The 19,103-nt window shown below is 41.5% G+C and overlaps 1 long non-coding RNA gene across 1 annotated transcript in view; it reads right to left on the minus strand.

The window, feature by feature from the left end:
• LOC111651551 (uncharacterized) overlaps nucleotides 1-19,003 on the minus strand; it is a 31,263-nt gene extending 12,260 nt beyond the window's left edge. The window contains exon 1 of the long non-coding RNA XR_002760524.2: nucleotides 17,763-19,003. This is a non-coding gene — a long non-coding RNA (uncharacterized LOC111651551). The remainder of the gene's footprint in view (nucleotides 1-17,762) is intronic.
• Nucleotides 19,004-19,103: the final 100 nt, after the last annotated feature.

Raw genomic sequence — 19,103 nt, forward strand, 5'->3', positions numbered from 1 at the left:
GGGGGGGGGGGGGGGGGACCATGTTAATTTGCTACCAAATAATCGACCAGTGTGAAGTATCTTATGTCACATTTCTGAACTGTCACTTTTACGTGAAGTGGTGGTTAGACGTTTTAAGGGCTGAACTTTTCAAGCATGTCCTATAAGGTCAGGCTATACACTGACAGAGAGCAGTGTCTTTAAACTGACAGGAAGGAGTGTGGCAAAAGGAAAACAAACTATAAACAGTCATTCCCCTCTTTTTGGTCATTAATTTTGGCAAAGTGACCCCCCACCCCACGCCACCCCACCCCACCCCATCCCTCCTCTCTCCAACTCAGCGAGGTTTTACAGCATCATTTGTTTTCACACGGTGAAACCGATCAGGTCATTAAACGCCCCCTCAATAAATCTTTAGAAATCTTTTCCATTAACCCCCGAACAACAAGCGGAACCAGGCGAGTCCCCCTCACACCGTGTCAGAGCGCTGATTAAAGAGAGGCATTCAATCACACCGACACTCTCACTCACACACACACACGCACACACACACACACACACACACACACACACACACACACACACACACACACAAGTGAATTAGACTCAACTTTCTGCCTTAAAAGTGTTTTCGCAACTTCTTCTGGACAGGTCTGACTGAAGTGCTCTATGATGTTGAGAAAGAAAATCTCTATTCTGACATTAGTGAGAATTTTCAGAGTTTAATTAAATAACCTGCCTTCAGCCCAAAGCGGTGGTGTAGTGGTGCCATGAATTATGACCTGCAGAGTCAGTTATCATCAAAGGCAGACGACTAACACACAGCGGAATAAATTATACTTTCGGCCAGGAATGATTTTATGCCTTGAGACTTTCTAGCTATCTGTGAAGTTATTTTACAGATTATATGGCAACATTTAAACTTATGTAAAGTAAGTTTAGATAGGAGAACCTTATATGTTTCAATTCATCCCCCCACAACAAGGAGTCTGGAGCTTCAGCTAAATATGGCCATCTGTGGCCCTGTGTTTTCACATTTGGCTAATTAGAAACTATATTTATCTTTTTCAAGTGATAGTCAGAGGGTCCTGTGCAGGTTGATCATTCATGCATCACTTTGTCACGTGTAGCTGTCTCTTCTTCTCCGTGGGGTGCTAGTTTAGGCTTATAAAAGTTCTCCCCAAGGAGGGATCCCCAAACCAACGAGACGCCGTCTGATTAGTCTGTGTTTCCCCTCGCTGGAAGTTAGCACAGCGTGTGAATGTGTAATAGGTATGACTGATCTGATTATAGGTTTCAGTCTCTCGGCTTTTGTAGTCAACTCGCGGTTACAGGCAGTTACAGACAGATCCTGACTGAATTATATCTGCAACAGAAAATAAAATCGGCTGCGGAGCTTTAGGGATAAAAAAAAAAATCCTGCATAATGGGGGGTCTGTGCTGTAATGTCAGGTTTGTGGAGAAGTGGAGTGGGTGGGTTGGGTTGGGTGGGGTCCTTGACATGAAAAAGTTGGGGAACCCCCATGTGTGCTGCCACAGCCTGATATTTCAATTTTTACTTCAAGAGAGTTGTTGTCACGCTTGCTTGCTCCGGCCCACTCTGATATGGACGCCGTCCGTGCAGAAGATGAACTCTTTCCAAAGAAAGCAGGCATTAAGCAAAGTTGGAATGTCACCCCTCTGACAGCCACCCCCCCCCCACACACACACACACACACATACACACACACACACACACACACACACACACACACACACACACACACACACACACTCTCTCTCTCTCTCTCTCTTCTTCAGCACTCCTCCAGCGGATCACTGTCAGATCACTATTTGCATAATTATATGCTCAGCTCAGAAGAGAAAACTAACCCCCAAATTTTACGGGTCACCAAACTGCAACAATCAATGTTTTATCGGGTATACTAAGGGAAAAAAAATATCTTTAACAATCATGGTGGAGGAACTCTCTTTCTCTCCCTCTCGCCCCCTCTCTATCAATTCAATTCAATTACTTTATTGGCATGACTGCTTATCAGAAACAATATTTCCAAAGCAGTTTAAAAAAAAAAAGAAAAGAAAAGTAAATTCACCCCCTACCCTTGCCTTAAAAAAAGACCCAACCAACCTCTCTCTTTCTCTCTCCCTCTTTCTCCCTCTCCCTCTCTCTGGGTACGTGAGCAAATACTTTTTCATCTATTGACTGGGAGAGAATGTGTGGCTTAAGCTTTGGAGGTGCATTCAAGATTGTATCCCTTCTTCCCTTCCCCTATTCTACCCCTCTTTTCTCTGCCCGACTCTATACTGTGTTTTTCCTCCGCAGAAGAGGTCTTTAATATAGGACCCGTACACCAGAGCTCAGAACTCAGTGGACGGTTTCGTTAGACATCATTACATATTCATTGACTTGCAGAGAAACCATTTAATCCAGTGGAAACAACTCCTCTTCAATCGCCTCTCTCCTTCTCTATTCTAATAAGGACTCGCAGACTGAGACAGCACTTGGGACCCACAGACATCACATTTAGGGAAAGAGTGTGCAGACTGGGCTTTGTTCTGCAGGGCGAGGAAGGTGCAGCACTGCTGAAAGATGCGGGTCTGGGCACAGGTGTCGCACCAAGTGGGGTGCAGCACGGACCCCTTTGTGGGGTGTAGGAGTCCCCTATGCTTTAATCTCAATCTGCATGAATTGATGTGCCACATATCACTCATCATATATATATTTCTATTACGCGCAACTGCAGGAAAACACAAGTGACTGATTTATTTTAGACAAACAATCTCCAGAAAAAAAAAATACTTTTTCTGAAGAAAATCTTAAGATATCCTAAACTTAGGCTACTCCACTCGCGCACGCGCATGCACACACGCGCACGCACGCACGCACACACACACACACACACACACACACACACACACATATCGAATGACCCGCTATTCTTCTGCCTTTGCTCTCACCTGTCTGGACGCGCCTATGAAAAAGCACCATTATAACCATAAAGTGTGGAAATATGCTAAGCAAAGCGGCTGTCCCAGCACAATCGCAGTTCCCTATAGGTTAGTGTAAGAAGAGCAGGGCTCTACGAAACAAAAATCACCACGAAACACAACTAGGCTGAAGTCCCAACAGGAATATGAGACTAATGTTACCGGAATATTGTCGTTATTATTCGTTGGTATTTTATTTTCTCGGCTTTGCTGTCTAATACTTCTAAGTAGCCACTACATCAGCAGCATGGCCTAATGTGCGTGTGGTGCGTGCTCGAGGATCCTGGCATATAATGCTCCGATTTTGGGACAGCTGTTGGCAGAGCCGTTTTACGGTGTTCAGTCCATTTGGCTTTAATAGCAGCTTTCAGGCGGACCGCTACTCTATCCCCTCACCGCCCCCTCAATTACACCTCCTCTGATACTCTGCTGGCCTAAAGACTCCTGCAGTAAAAAAAAAAAAAAAAACACCCTCTGAAATGCAATACATTTGAAGAATGGGCTCTGACTTTTAAGATTTGGGGCTACACTCTCTGATGATTTCAGGGAAGAAATGTTAGGCAAGCAGTGATGATGAAGGAGGGAGGAAAGGAAGTATAACACAGCTCATTGGCTTAGTTTAACAGGCCACCGACGACTTACTGGGGAAAATTGGTCATTTCGGCTTGATGAATGGCAGTGGAGATGAAGGGGCTCTAGGTAGGCCTGTGATCGGGGCCTATCTCAAGCTGTAAAATCTCTGAAAACTCAAGACCAATAATGCGTGTTATTTAGCACGCTGTCATTTGTCAAAATTCAAATATATTGACAAATGCCAATTCTAATTACACACACACGTCTCTCTCTCTCTCTCTCTGTATGTTTGTGTGTGTGTGTGTGTGTGTGTGTTTCTAAAACACGCCCACAGCAACTGTAATTGTTGTAAGTAACAATATATCTCTTTTCGTAAAAATGCACAGAAGAGAGAGTAAATGTAAACCTGCTCACAGGTCTCAGTCATCGGTCCTACTTCACTTCCAAAAAAGTGTATTTACTATATTTTTTCTTTATTTTACAACCAGTTGATTGTAAAGCCTTCCTATCCTGTCGATTTAAATACAAATTGTGTTGTTAAAGTTTAAACACAGGAGCGATATTTTATCATAAATAATAAAATGCAGAGGAACTCAATAGTTTTTTTTTTAATGAGTAGGAATGTTTTAATTGAAATTTATAGATATATTTATAATAATACCAACCTAATATCCTTCACTAAAATATTAGAATAAATAATATGATACTATTAAATCCACACTAGACAAAATATACCTTATTTTAAAGATAGGCTACTATATAAAATGATTTGTATCGTAGATCAGAACAGGTAACAAACTAAATAGGCCTACAACTTCATAAAAAACAAAGGCTCAATTAAAAAAAATATATATTAATGATTTCAAAACCTCCTGGATAACCGATTATTATAAAGGAAGCCAATGAACAATAAATGGATGGAATTGAAAAAATAATAATTAGCGTATTCAATAAAAAAATCAATCGAAAAAAGGAAGTGGTTGTAGTTAAGACTTTGCATAAAATAATTATAAACGACAATTAAAATATATGTGGTCAGTCTTCAATTTATTCAGTCTTTTAAAAGTTTACTGAGGGTTTGTCAAAAAAAAAAAAAAAAAAAGGTTTTCATTGGAAAGTGGCTAATAGTCCACTCATAGGGGATTCCCCTCATAATCCTTTGTGTTGGTGCTAACAATAACTCCAGAAGTGTATTGTCGTCGATGAGCAAAATTTGGTGCATAGTCTTATTTTAAACGACCATAATAAATCGAAGGAGGTCGACTGTGTATGAAACAATATTTCTTTCACTTAAAGCAACGAAATAATGAGGTATTTCCAGAAATCCTGAAAGTACAGTCCTCCCTAAATCAATATCATATTGGAGCTGGAGAGATATCGATTAGTCTGTGGTTAGAGACGAGGCCTTGACTTACACTGCAAAAAAAAAAGGCTTTTAACTAATCACCAGCCACATATTCCTTCTTAGAATGTTTTTCTTAAATACGCGAAAACTTATTATATCTGAGTGAGTGTCACGTCGGTCAATATTTCTCACTTCATTCTTAACCTGTTCATTAAATGTTGTTTAATTAAATATTTTTGAAATGGTGTAAAATAAGTCAAATAACTGAAGTCATATCAGGAAAATGTTGCTAGTACAGATTAGAAACAACAACAACAAAAAGTTACCCTGAAGTGGAATAATCTCATCTTTAAGATTGTTCTCACTCCCTCAGATGAACAAACACTTCAAAAAGACTTCAACTGAGATTGAAAACTGTGTTAAAACAACTATTTTGCAGTGTATCTCCTCCACTACACACCATAAACCACCGTCTCCTCTCTTTTGGGTTTAAAATCTCAGAGAAAAAAAACACAAGAGTGCAATTCGATATTAAATCACACATTATAGATGAGTTTCATCATGTGGACGCAGCCCTCCGAGGATAAACACGGCAGTGCGTGGGGTAAGAATAAGATCCAGGTTATTATTACTGAGGGAGCGGCCTTTCACTGGCAGCACCCTGCATCCTCATTACATCCACCCCAAAAAGAGATGAAGGTCTAAATGAAGTTATTGCCATCCAATGAACTCAAATTAGCCGGGCCACACCATGACAGACAGCTCGGATGGATGGAGAGAGAGGGGGGTGGGGGGTGGCGCGCTTGGAGGAATATAAGGTAGTGGGATTGGCAGGTGTATGTTTTGATGTGCATTTCATGGTTTGCAGGGCCCCTTAAGTGAAGTTGAGTTCATTTTGAATCTCCGTGGTTAAGCGAGTTAATATACTTGTGTTATTAAAGGGCCTGCAGTCACCTTGCAGCCTGCTCTGTGATGCCTAACCCCTCCCTCCCATCCCGGCGGCTTAGACTTTGTTCCCATCTATTTCATTTCTTTATCAACCATTCAAATATAACGTTTCTCTGCCTCTCTCTCTCCCCTCCACAATCTCTCCATCCGGTTGAATAGCTTACTTTCCTGTCGCTAAGGTCCTCATTGTGTTTGCTACCTGAGTCAGCAGGGAGGATGAAAAGAGGAGAGTCTGGCGGAGGAAGGACGAGAGGAGAGGAGTAGGTTGACATGCAGGGAGGGAGACAGAGGCGATGATAGGCGAGGAGAGTGGGAGGGGGGGTCTGAGTGAATTTACCTGCTCCTCCGGTGGCGAGCCGTGTGTGTGATAGTGTGTGTGTGAAGTTAACAACACAGCGGCCAACTCTACTTTATTGCTGTTTATCCCCGCAGCAAAAGCTGTCAGGTGGTGACAGATTGGCAGCATCTCTAATCAGTGCCCTCTTCACTCCTCTCTGAGATCCCCTCTCAACTCATTCACTCCTGATCTCTCATAAATGGATTGTTACTAATGGCATTTATTCTTTGGATAACACATATAGCGCACATATAGATAAAGTCCAACTTTTTCACGTTTATATTCCAACTATGTCCAGATACATCGTTTTATAGTGAGTCGTAGGCTTGATTGTTTAGTGTGGAATGAATTGCGATGAGTATTTGAAAATATAGAAATATTATTAAAAAAAATAAAGAATAAAATAAAATAAAGTTGTATAACATAAAAAAAAACATTTTCAATGGAGCAAACTCAGCAAAAGGTATAAAATGCAACTAAAACAGAGAAGTTATTATCTTCAGGAACAACTATTTCTGCCTGATAACAATTTACAATAAAAACATCCAATTAAAATTCAAATATTTTCTATATTCTGCAGAATCTGTAACAAATTAAATGCAGCTCATTTCAGGCAGCTGGGGTGCAAAAGAAAAATAGTTTCATAATAACATCGTGTATTATCTGAACATTGCAAATAAAAGTATATATATATGCATTTCATGGATCAAAAAGATACATAAAACAAAATATTCTTTGATCTTGTCGAGATGAAAAGCATTGTTTACGTCTCTACTGACCGTGCAACCTTTATGTCCACGACTATTCAATATTAATATTTATAGGATTATAATAACACTCCAATAAATTATCCAGAAAGTTATGATTTTACCTAAACTTTCGACCCTCCATGGATAACTGTACGTCTGTGGGTTTTATAATAAAAGAAGATATATCTGTGTGCGTGTGTGTGTGTGTGTGAGAGAGAGAGAGAGAGAGAGAGAGAGAGTGTGTCCGAGTGAGTCTGTTGGGGGCCTTTGATATTCCTCACACAGAGATAAATGAAGACTGTCGAATAAATCGGTAAGCACAAGAAGTACACAAGTGGAGGGAAAAAATATCTTTAGAAAAGCACGACATCCAGCCTGAACTGTCCCGGGTGTCATACAGGGCCTGCGGAATAACAGTGGACCTAAAGCTAGATTTCACTTAGAGCCTTCAATGGGATTGGTGCTTATCTCGCCAGCACAGCGCTGCTGACCTGTAGGCTGCTGCATCAGAGGTGTGTGTTTGTGTTGAGGTGTTGACCTGTCAGGGGGGACTTGTTAGGACTTTAACTCCGACTGCTGGCGGTCTCCAGACATCCGGGGGTGGCATCGATTTGAAACTTGTCCTGTCTAATTTGATGATAACATCCAGGCTGCCCCGCCGCAGCACCATGGACAGCGCACTGTCTTGACCTTGCCTTGCTATCAAATTACCCCCGTCTGGGCCACGGTGGGAGCCCAGGACCAAGTTTACTATAGGCTGAGGGAGGGAAAAAAAAAAGAGACAGAGAGAGAGAAAGAGAAAGAGAGAGACATTTTTTGCTTCTTCTTTCACCAAAGACAAATCTTCTCTGAAGCCAGTGCTTACACTCTGTAATACTGTGGTAAATCAACAAGAGGTTGGCGGTTTACATTGGCTGTTGCGCCAACCGCCTATGTAAACAATACTCTATTACACTTACACAAAGACTTTATTTTATGTTTCCCCCAGTTTAAAAGCTACTACCTGCTTCAACTCTATTCTATTGCAGTAAGAAGTAATAGTGCAATATCTTAAAAAAAAAAGAAAAAAAGAAAACTCCATTAAAACTTCTGCATTGAAAATTACATTTAAGTAAAAGTAGATATGATCTGTTTGCACAATGTTCTCAAAGTAAAAGTCTTTATCATTCAGAAAAAAAAAACTTTTGTGAGTGTTACTATCCTACATGTTATATTACTGTTATAAGTAGCATTTTACTGGTATTATTATTACTATGTTTTATGCTGTTGGGTAGTCTCATCTATCGAACGGGGCATCATATTGTATAAACCTACTGTATGTTCTGTATGTAAAATCTTAATCTTTTCAGTAATGACTAACTGTCAGATAAATGTAGTGGAGTAAAAAGTAGGCTACAACATGTCCATTAGTTACATTCCGCCACTTTTCGGAACTGGAGTTTGTAAAGTAAGTTTCTCGTCACTCAGAGCATGTTTCGCAGGTTAAAAGGTGCATAATCTCACATTTGGGAGGCAGATTGAAAGATTTCATCAACTTCAGCGGACCACAGAAGTCATCTCTTCAGCACACGAGCTGCGGACACAGCAACAGTTATTCACGCACCAGTCAGGCTTGAAGTCAAACCCAACAGAGTACGTACAGTACTGTGGACGTCTGGTGAATGAACGTGCGCATCAGTGCATGCAAATAGACGGGGAGAAAAAAGAGAAAACAAGCAATTTATAATTTTTTTTTTGTAAATCTCCTCAGAATAGTTACACCCTATCAGCTGGTGCACATACTGTGGTAACAAGTTGATTTGGGAACCAGAATGTCTAAAGTTTGAGAGAGAGCCCAAGGCACTGACGGGGGTAGGATTTAGTGGTGGTAGAGAGAGAGAGAGAGAGAGAGAGAGAGAGAGAGAGAGAGAGAGAGAGAGAGAGAGAGAGAGAGAGAGGGGGGGAGAAAGAAGCTGTTTGATGGAGCTCTACAGCTTTGAGACAGCTTGTTAATTAAAACCCCAAGAGATGAGGCTCTGCAGCCACCGTCCATATCAGAGCACTGCTAACTATACTGACAGCAAGTTACTTAACAAGCGAGCGCCTCAATCCCATACCTTTTTATCACAGGCAAGCAGTGAGATATTTTAATTCGCTAAAATCCCACTGTGGCGGTGAAATATCTTGTTTTCTACTTAAGAAATTATGACAAACCTTCGTATTCTCTGTCATTCTAGGGATAGAGCCCAAATGGCTGCTTATGCGTCAAAATCCACGCAGCAGCTTAAATGTGGCAAATTCGATTAAGGAAGGAAAGAAAAGAATGTCAAAAAATGAGTGAATTAGTCTAGACATAGGTTGGGTGGTATTAAATTCTTAGCTTTATATTCAGGCATTGGAATTATTTCCGAATCAAAGTAGTTTGAGATTTCAGAGAGGCAGATAGGCCTCAGTGCAGATACAAAGAGGCAGCATCAAGTCAAAACAAAGAGCCTACTGTGTGTGTGTTTTTTTTGTTTTGTTTTTTGTGTTTTGTGTGTGTGTGTGTGTGTGTGTGTGTGTGTGTGTGTGTGTGTGTGTGTGTGTGTGTGTGTGTGTGTGTGAATGCGTTTTCTGATCAATTTCAATCGAGGTCATCATACGCTTTGTCCCCATGCATTATTCCACCTTAATTGAACCCGCAACCCGCCCTTTGCCTGCGGGATCTCTGAGCTATTCCAATTCTATATGCATGTGTGAGATGATGGCTTGTTAAGTCGAGGAAAACAAATACCAAGAGAGCCTTACTCAAACACTCAAAATATATGACGGACCCATGCCCATTGTTCAAAAAATAATTGAAATGCTGCCCACCCCCCATCCCCACCCCCCTGCACCCCCCAAGCTCGCTAATAACGTGTTAGCCAAGTGTAGGCCAACTCATGTAAATAGCAGCAAGAGGAGACGTGGATTTGGAGGGAATGAGGTGAAGCCTGACTGGGTTTGTGTCTTCTGGGGGCTGCAGGTGGAGAGGCCCCATATACAGTACAAGCAGACCTGCTGTGCCACACCACCCAGGACGGGGGGTGGGGTGACTCTCTCTCTGTGTGTGTGTGTGTGTGTGTGTGTGTGTGTGTGTGTGTGTGTGTGTTGGAGGGGTGTCTGGAACAAATACAGCTCAACCAACAATGAAACCTTCGCCTGTTGTTAAAGGTCCAACTCCTGCAACTTCTGTGTCTCCCCATCCCTCTCCCCCACCGTCCTCCCTAGGTGTGGAAAGTCCCTGAGCACTTCAGCTAAAACAATTTTTTTGAAAGTATAATATCCTTAGAATTTACCTTAAATACACTCTTTACATTTGACTCTATGTATAGTAGCCTGCTGGAGTTCACATTTGTATTTTAGATGTTTTCACATGAGGAAGAGATGAAGCCACAGGGAGGGAAAAAAGCCAAAACCACCATTCACAGCCCACATGGACTGCACTTGTGTTCATCTTCAGCCACATGAGAGAAAATCTATCTTCTGTCCAGTGATCTATTGGCAAATTAAAAGATGGTTCAAAAAAAGGATTCCCAGTTGGTAACCATTATAAAGCAAGGCAGCTCCAGCCTTCATTAAAATGTGAATCTCTCCACGTATGTTTCTCTAAATAACTTACCCCAGATTGATATGGTTTCACTTTACATCATTAAGGTTCAAGTCAAAAGGAAAAAGTGGGTAAACTCGACTTTGAAATAAAACGTTTGCACTTTACTTTTCATCGCAGCCGTGGCTCTTTCCAAACGTGTGTATAGTGCGTGTTTCTTTGTCATTGACTGCCATATTAAGGCCCCTGCACCTGATCTGTTTGTGGCTGGTCTGGGGCCACGGCGCTTTTTAAGACAGCTGTAAAAGGCTCTCCAAGTCTCCAGCACATTCATCAACGTCAGACACCGACAAGCCGCTATTTAGTGAAAGTGTAACTGCAGCAGTATATTTTAGAGCAGAGTGGGCCACTCAGCAAACAATACAATGGACTTTTTTCCTCTCTTTGGTTGTAATCAATTTAAAACAGATTATAATGTCAGACAGATGATCAGTGGATTGTTGAAAAATAAATCATAAAAATTGCCAAATTATATGAAGGTTAATTTTCGTTAATTTTATAATTTTAAACGTACATAACAGGCTCTGATTAGTTCTGCTGACACTTTAGGTGTCATTATGGTTTAACAGCTCATTCTAAAGATTTTCTGCGAAGTCAAAATAGACCTATTGATAAATATTTCTGCTGTATAGATTTTGTAGTCAATCTAAATTCTTTGCTGCATCTACAGATCAAGTATGCCTGTCCTTATTTCTAATTAATAAGACGTTTATTTGGAAAAAGATCATTTAGTTATTTCATTTCTTTCAACATAATTTAAATTTAAATCACTGTATATGTTCTGCAACGTTACATTACTAAAACAAACAATTAATTATCTGAAGCTCAAATATTGCGTGATAGTCTGTGTTATTATCACTTTACATTAAAATTAAATGCATTACTGATCGCTGGTTTTAATCGATGTGATTCCACAGCTTAGCAAAACTAACACAAACGACAGTCGACATAGGATAAAGCAATTATAAAACTCCCCCACTATTCACAGCGGCGGGATTGCATTAAAGTCGTTTGCAGCAGCTGAAATTCCTGGTTAAAAAATGGCCCTGGAAACGGTGCTCAGTGCTGCGCGGTGGACTGTGGGGCTGAGAGCGGAGCCGAGGAAAGAGAGAGAGAGGGAGAGGGTATGAGGCGGTCCTTGTGTCAGAGGGTCCCCACAACGCAGAGCGCCATCTAGCAAACAAAGGTAGAAACAATAACAGCATGGAGGGTCTGAGAGAGAGAGAGAGGGAGAGGGAGAGAGAGAGAGGGAGATAGAGAGAGAGAGAGAGAGAGAGAGAGAGAGAGAGAGAGAGAGAGAGAGAGAGAGAGAGAGAGAGAGAGATTGCCTTTACGCACACAGCACACAGGGGCGCGGAGGGACGCCACAACAAAGCGCCGCGGTTTAGCGCTCTCAAACACCAGAAACTTTGTGTATCATGCGCGATCCCAGAACCTGCCGCGCCTGATATGGACACTTGCCATTTGTACAAGATTAATACATGATCAAGCGCAAATCGATTAATTAGCGTTAGTGTAACGTCTGCTGCTTTTTTTTTCTTTTAAATTTCCCCACCGGATCGTATTTTAATTAGCATCCGAGGGGTCAGGATGGCAAAGCAGCTGATCAGTGGTCAAGCTGCAAATGGGAGAACTTTTAATGTCACAGTGGGTGAGGGAGGGGATGGGCGGGTGGTGACTCCCCGCACTTGACAAAATCAATCGATACTATCACTCTCAAGCTCCATCACGGCGTTTTACTGGAGATGTGTATGTGTACCACAAGCAAACAATACATCTTCTGTCGAGTGCATAGTTGCGAATCAATTTAAAAAATGATATATATATATATAGTATGTCTGATGCTCTAGTGCTGCTGAGAGGTGTTAAGAGGTGGGTTTTGACCAAATAATAATAATAAAAAAAAACAGAACAAAAGTGTGTAAAATGGTCAGTAATATGCTTCCAACACTTCCATCCTCACCCACGCGAGGTAATCTTCCCTACTCTTCCTCACCGCAGCCCATTGTTTCATATACAAAGACAGAACTAAGTTGTCAACCCTTTAACATCATTGCTGTTAATGATAGTGCAATAGCAGCGAAAGCAGTTCTAGCCACATACAATATAAGCAGTAATAACGGCAGCAGTGTTTAAAGCCTGGTCGCGAGTTTAGGGGCACAGACACTATAGTGCAGCAATCAGTGAACAGCTACACATCTAAAATGGTAAAGTGTCTCCCTTTAATTCAACCGGCGGATTCTTGTTGGTCTTATTCATCTTAGTCCACATTTTACCAGGTTAGAAAAACCTTGTATCGTGTATTAAACGTATACATCAGTGGCTGCCGTAAACTGAAAAGCTTGTATAATTCTGGATCATTTAATTAGACATCTACCCAAGCTGAATTGCGAATACAAAAAAACATTTTTGTTCGTTTTTTTTTTTTTTTTTTTTAGGTCTGGGGAGTAAAATAAATCTACATTTCCAAGGTTGGCACACCACTTAAACACAACATTGAAGTGTAATAATGCTAAAGCCAACATGTGAGTGATTAGTCTGCTTTTGCAATGATATATGAACCGAGGTGTCAGGGGCAAAAATTCTCATATTCGTTATCTTGTCATTCGCCCCCTCGACAACCAGCAATTTGTGACAATTTTCGCTCGGTTAAGGCTCGGTCAGTAATCCCCCACAGCTTCCACACTGAAAATAAAGTTTGGTCTGCATGGGCACACCTATAACTAGGCCACTAATATAGTTTTAGAAATAATTAGAATGAAATTGTGACTCCTTCCACTGTAATGCACCTCATCTAATTGTATTACATATACATAATGATGAAGTGATAAGTGTGTGTGTGTGTGTGTGTGTGTGTGTGTGTGTGTGTGTGTGATATATGTGCGGCAGGAGAGCGCATTAATCGATTTATTAATTAATGGGGAAAAAAGCATTTGCAGTCTTATTATGTGTTCTGACATTATGTGATATTGTTTACGTGATCTACTATTCTGTGGTGAGGGGACTGTAATGAATGTAATAAGAATCTGGTCATTGATGGTTTATTATATAATATATAAAATATAAAACAAACATTTCAAATATTAGTGTGACACACTGCCTGTGTCTTCTGTTGTTCTAAGAACACTGGTGTTCAGTGTGTCATTCAGTTGCTGTACATACAGCATACATAGCTACATTACATTCATACTTTTTCTTTTATTTTTTTCCTCAGGAGTAAATCCTTGACATTCTGCACTATTACCAAAATTGTAGTACATAGCCTAGTAATCAGAAAATTATAGGCTTGCTCCATGGCAAAGCCCTGCTTCGGTTCTATGAAGAATCCTTTTAGAAAGGTTCACCATCTCTTCAGCATTATGGTGCTGTAAACAACACCGCGAGATTACATGAAATGCTCCACATCAGCAGCACTAAAGGAACTTCCTGACAACCACGCTCTGGCCTCCTTGTTTGAATTCTTCCATTATTTTATTTGCACAAACCAGAGGAAACCACTGAAGGGGAGAACCTTGGAAAGCCCTTCTTTTGTACACCTAAACCTCTATGATCCACTTTATGGACCACATGTTTTATTTTCTGCTACATGTTCTGCAGGCCATGCCATAGTGGTGAGACCCCACCTTCCTTACATACCCGCCGCCTGCGTGCAAAAGGAAGAGTGAAGATGTGACGGGGCGTATTTGAAGTATGACGAGCTTTGTGGTCTACTCCTTTTCATTCCCTTGCCTCAAATATACGCCCGCTTTCAAATAAGCCTCTTTGGCAATCCCATGCCGACCCCCCCAACACACACACCCCCTGCCACCTTGACATGAATGGGCGACTGACCTTTAGGGCCGTGTCCACTCTGCGGTCCAGTTTTATCCAAATAAGCCTTCTTCCCCCACCCTGCCTCAGACGGTGCCAGCAATTCTTTACTGATATCATCAGCGGATGCAAATGAATTTGGACGGGGTGGGGGGTGCAGGAGTGGAGGGGGTGGTGTTGGTGGTGTAGTCATGGACAAAATACCACACTGGCTGCAGAATGCTGCATGTGGAGAGATGGGAATATTGAATACCCCGCCACCAGAACCATCCCCGAATTCAATAATGCAGAAAAAAAAAGAATACACATTCCTATTCCAGAAATCTTGGCTGTGAAATACCACCAAGAAAAATCGCCATTCAAATGAGATGCGTTTATTTCTGCATGGCCTTTGAAGAGAAGAGAGGGGTCGTGTCACTCAAAAGAAGGAAAGGGCCACTCCGTTATAACCCCCCTCCTATTTGTTCTCCCTCTCTCCCACCCTTCCCTTACCCTCTTCTCTCGCTCCTACCGACCCCCACTCACTATGACGCACGCGCGCGCGCACACACACGCACGCAAGCGCGCACATTTTCACTATAGCACGCTGGCATTGGGGGCGACACCGAGGCTAGATTAGAGCTTTGCTCCTTTAACAAGGGAGAGGAGGCACTTCTATAATCACAGCGGCGGTATGTGGGGCCACAAAGAGTTTGCAACCACAGGGCGACTGGTCTTCTGTAGAGTGGTCCAAGCCCTGGGCAAGCCAGAGAAACGCTCTATCCAACGTATTACCAGGATCAAAACACAGTGGTTATAGTGCGTGAAGAGGTTATTAACCCACAGAGCACAGCAAAAGACCACCTCTATATCTCCAAACAGCATAACCCTGGCGTAGCCTGACTTAAGACAATTCACCACGTCAACATGGCCAGAACACAGCGCGAATGATCAAGTAATTATTTAGTATGTATGGAGAGCAATGCATCCCTTGTTGACGATTTAGAGTGTGTTCCTGCACGACTACTGGCATCCCCTCCCTCCCTTAAGCACAGCAGTGTAACATGGACATACAAATTTGATGGATGGTGCTGAGTAAGATGGAAAAAAGACGTGTATTTATCAACATGCCGCATGTCCTCTGAGGTGGATGAGAGAGAGAGAGAGAGAGAGAGAGAGAGAGAGAGAGAGAGAGAGAGAGAGAGAGAGAGCATCAACCATGGAGACTAAAGGGAGTCAATGGGAAACCTTACCACTGTCAGGAGCGGTTCTCCGTGGCATAGATGAAAAATACCCCTCAATGCATCGTTTCAGTCAATCATAACAGACCTACAGCAACCTCTGCAAGCAATCCAGGTAAACACAGATAGTAACAACATGAGCAGCAACTGTCACAGTAAAACAGTCCACAACACAGACAGATAGATAGATAGATAGATAGATAGATAGATAGATAGATAGATAGATAGATAGATAGATAGATAGATAGATAGATAGATAGATAGATAGATAGATAGATAGAGCAGACATTTGTCTCATGCAGACAGATGTAAAATAATCACAATTCGAGATCTGCTTTGTTATATTCAGATAATTATTTTATGAGTATCTACACAAATGCTCTGAGAAAAAAAAAAAATTATTCCACAGCAGAGACAAACGTGCTTTCATCATGTCATACTAAACCTAATATGGTAATAAAATATAAACGGAATTAGTCTATTAACCAGATCCTTAACAAATGACATTCACATGTGTTTAGTGGGGAGGCTGGATACCTGCTAAAAAGCTTGCCAATTTATTGTCAGTGGATAATATAGCAAAGGACTACAGAGGGTATAGGCTCAGTGGATTATATCTTTACAAGCATTATTCTGCCTGAGTGACTGGCTGAGAAAAAAAACGCACAGGCTACAACAAAGATTGGTCAGGCATGAATGCGGCCTGTGTGTTTTGTCTTCATAACATATTAATCCATCAAACCATGAAGTGGGGACTATTTGAGCCCTATACTTTAATGAGATTTTTTTTAAGATTTTTTTTTTTCCTTAAAAGTAAACTTCAGAGCACTTTAAAAAAAACTTTCACATGCAAATAAAGTAGAGCTAACTATTGGCCAAACTCTTTTTTCTTCCTTTTTTCTTTTTCTTTTTTTTATTTCTGCATATAATGCAGCGAAAATGGGTCACCAATAAATTCTGTCTCAGCATTGATGTAATTGCAACAAAATGCTGCTGAGTAAAAAAATTGAGGAGCTCGCTGACTGCGGTGGCACAGTCACACACCATCTGGAGTGTATTAGAAAGAGAAGCCGTAAATATTGCTGAAAAGCCCAGGCGTTATCAGGTATGTAAGCCCAGGCCTTGCTTGCATGGCCTCCCATATGTTGACATAATCAGGCTGTGGGGATGTCTATTAAAACGTATCTGAATTTAATAAATGAACACAGTAATTAAATTCAATTTGTTTGTGCAGATCTCCCAATGACTCCCAGTGTTGGTGTGTTTACATTTCTGAAGGGGTGGATTATTATGAGATGAAATGCTGCAGGGCTCAGGGGATGTTATCACAGTGCTGAGGTTGGCTGTTACGTTCGGACCAGAAGCAACAGGTTAACTGGCTTCAGCTGCAACTTTGCCCCAAATTTCACCAACTTAACAGCAAATCATTAACACGCGCCGGCATGAGTTATTATTAAGCCGCTTTGTCTTTGTCAATGGTATCACTTTGCCGCCGAGAAACATACACACATCCTCTCAAACCTGACAGAAGGAATGAGGAGTTCCTCTTGAGCTGCAAACACTCTGTTACATCCGATTCACGCTTTCCCCCTTTAAAACCAAGCATTTCCTTTCAGACCATCCGGGTCTCTTTTTTTTTTTCCTGGTAGTGTCTTTGATTTATTCCACACAGCATTTATACACGTGCACACACACGCGCGCACATACATGTAAACACCTCAGTTCATGCGAACAAGGGTCCGTATACTCTACACACCAGTGAGAAAACTTGCACTTTGGAGTTTAATGCCACGTGCTGATGAATTTCTTGTTGGTGACAAGCGCGCCCACACACACACACACACACACACACACACACACACACACACACACACACACACACACACACACACATGCATATATACGGATACACACACAAACATAGACACACGTCCATCCTCTTTCACTTTTTACGTATATATCCCTCCTCCCCTTTCTCTCACACTTCTCTCTCTCTTTCTCACTCACTCCCCCTGGCTTTATCCGTTTCAGACCGAGGAACACACAAGAACACTGTGCAAAAGACACACACACACACACACACACGCACACACACACACATAGAGGAAAGAGAGAGAGGAGGAGAAGGAGAGAGAGAGAGAGAGAGAGAGAGAGAGAGAGAGAGGAGAGAGAGAGGAGAAAGAGAGAGCGTCAAAATGAGCCTTACTTTTTTTTTCTTTTCCTGCCGTGAATCTTCATCCATCTTCACTTGATCCAACCGTTTCTTCCCCTGTGCTAAAAAAGTCTGTAGTAATATGCTCGTGCGCTTTAATTAATATATTTCTGGGCTGTGTCCCGAACCCAGAAGCTTTAGAGAGGGAAGAGGAGTGCAGATTGAGACATATTGAGCCCGCTTTAAAAGGATCATTTCATCATGTGGGAGGTTGGGACACACAAAGTTTGGACCCGTGACTGGCATTCCGGAGAGACATGCATATTTTAAAACAACAAAGCAAGACAGAGACCGGGGGCCCCGGGGTGGGAGGGGAGAAAACTTGGAAAGAAGTTACTATCAGATGAACAGCTGTCATTGTTGGGCAAGACTTGAGCGCATATTAAGATATAGTCATCTGAAAAAAAGGAGCTTGTCCAAGTAATGTCAATGGAAGTCGCTGTATCACTCATTCAAATCTTTCCAGTTTTCAATTTATTCATCCGAAAATATGTCCAGTTTCTAAAATATTCCAAATGTAAATCAATTGTAGACTAATACAAAAACACAGCTTTAATTTCACAAGTTCAGAGATTTTGGATTTGTATCTTATTTTATTTATTTATCTGTTTATTTATTTATTTGACTGTTTCTGCTCTTGCATCATGATTGAGTCTGTATGTTTATTTTATTCTACAGTTTATAGTGAAGCCGTGAATGACAGCTTTAATTCAGAACTATTGGATGAACTCTTTAAAAGCAAACATTTTCTGCAATTGTGACGCTAAATGGAGCCAAATGTCCTAACTAAGTGGAAAAAAAATATTGATCTACTATTGAGTTGGGAATAAAATGATCATCATTTACCTTCTCATAATGAAGCACACAGGCTGTAGATTTTTTTTTTCTTATCTTCAAATCTCTAAATAATAGCAGTTAAAGTTGCAATTTAAAACGTCTCCCACTTCTATTTTGTCAAGTCACACACAATTGTATCTCTCCCAAGTAAAGCCAGTGTGCTTAGCGCTGTCACTTCTGCACAGCTTTTACAACATCACCCCCCCACCTCCCTTTTTTTTCTCCTCTGCTTTACTGGAAGGTTTTCTCTCTTGTGCACGGGGTCCATTCGTGCAACAAGAGTGGAGAAGGCATAAATAAAAATGTGTTGGCTGTGACGAGAGATCTGTCCGCTGGAAATGTAGGGCCAGGGGAAGAAGACAAAGGGGGGAAAATGCATGCAGTGGTGTAGAGCTGGATATCTCTGTTAGTTGTCAGCGTTTAGTCCATGGCTGTGGAATGCTAATGAGTGAGGTCTCTCTCCCTTTCTCAGCGCCCCCCCCCCTCCTGTTCACCCCC

Source organism: Seriola lalandi, unplaced genomic scaffold (genome assembly GCF_002814215.2).
Source record: "Seriola lalandi dorsalis isolate HSWRI2012SDOR001 ecotype SW California unplaced genomic scaffold, Sedor1 jcf7180002053690, whole genome shotgun sequence".
Classification (NCBI taxonomy): domain Eukaryota; kingdom Metazoa; phylum Chordata; class Actinopteri; order Carangiformes; family Carangidae; genus Seriola; species Seriola lalandi.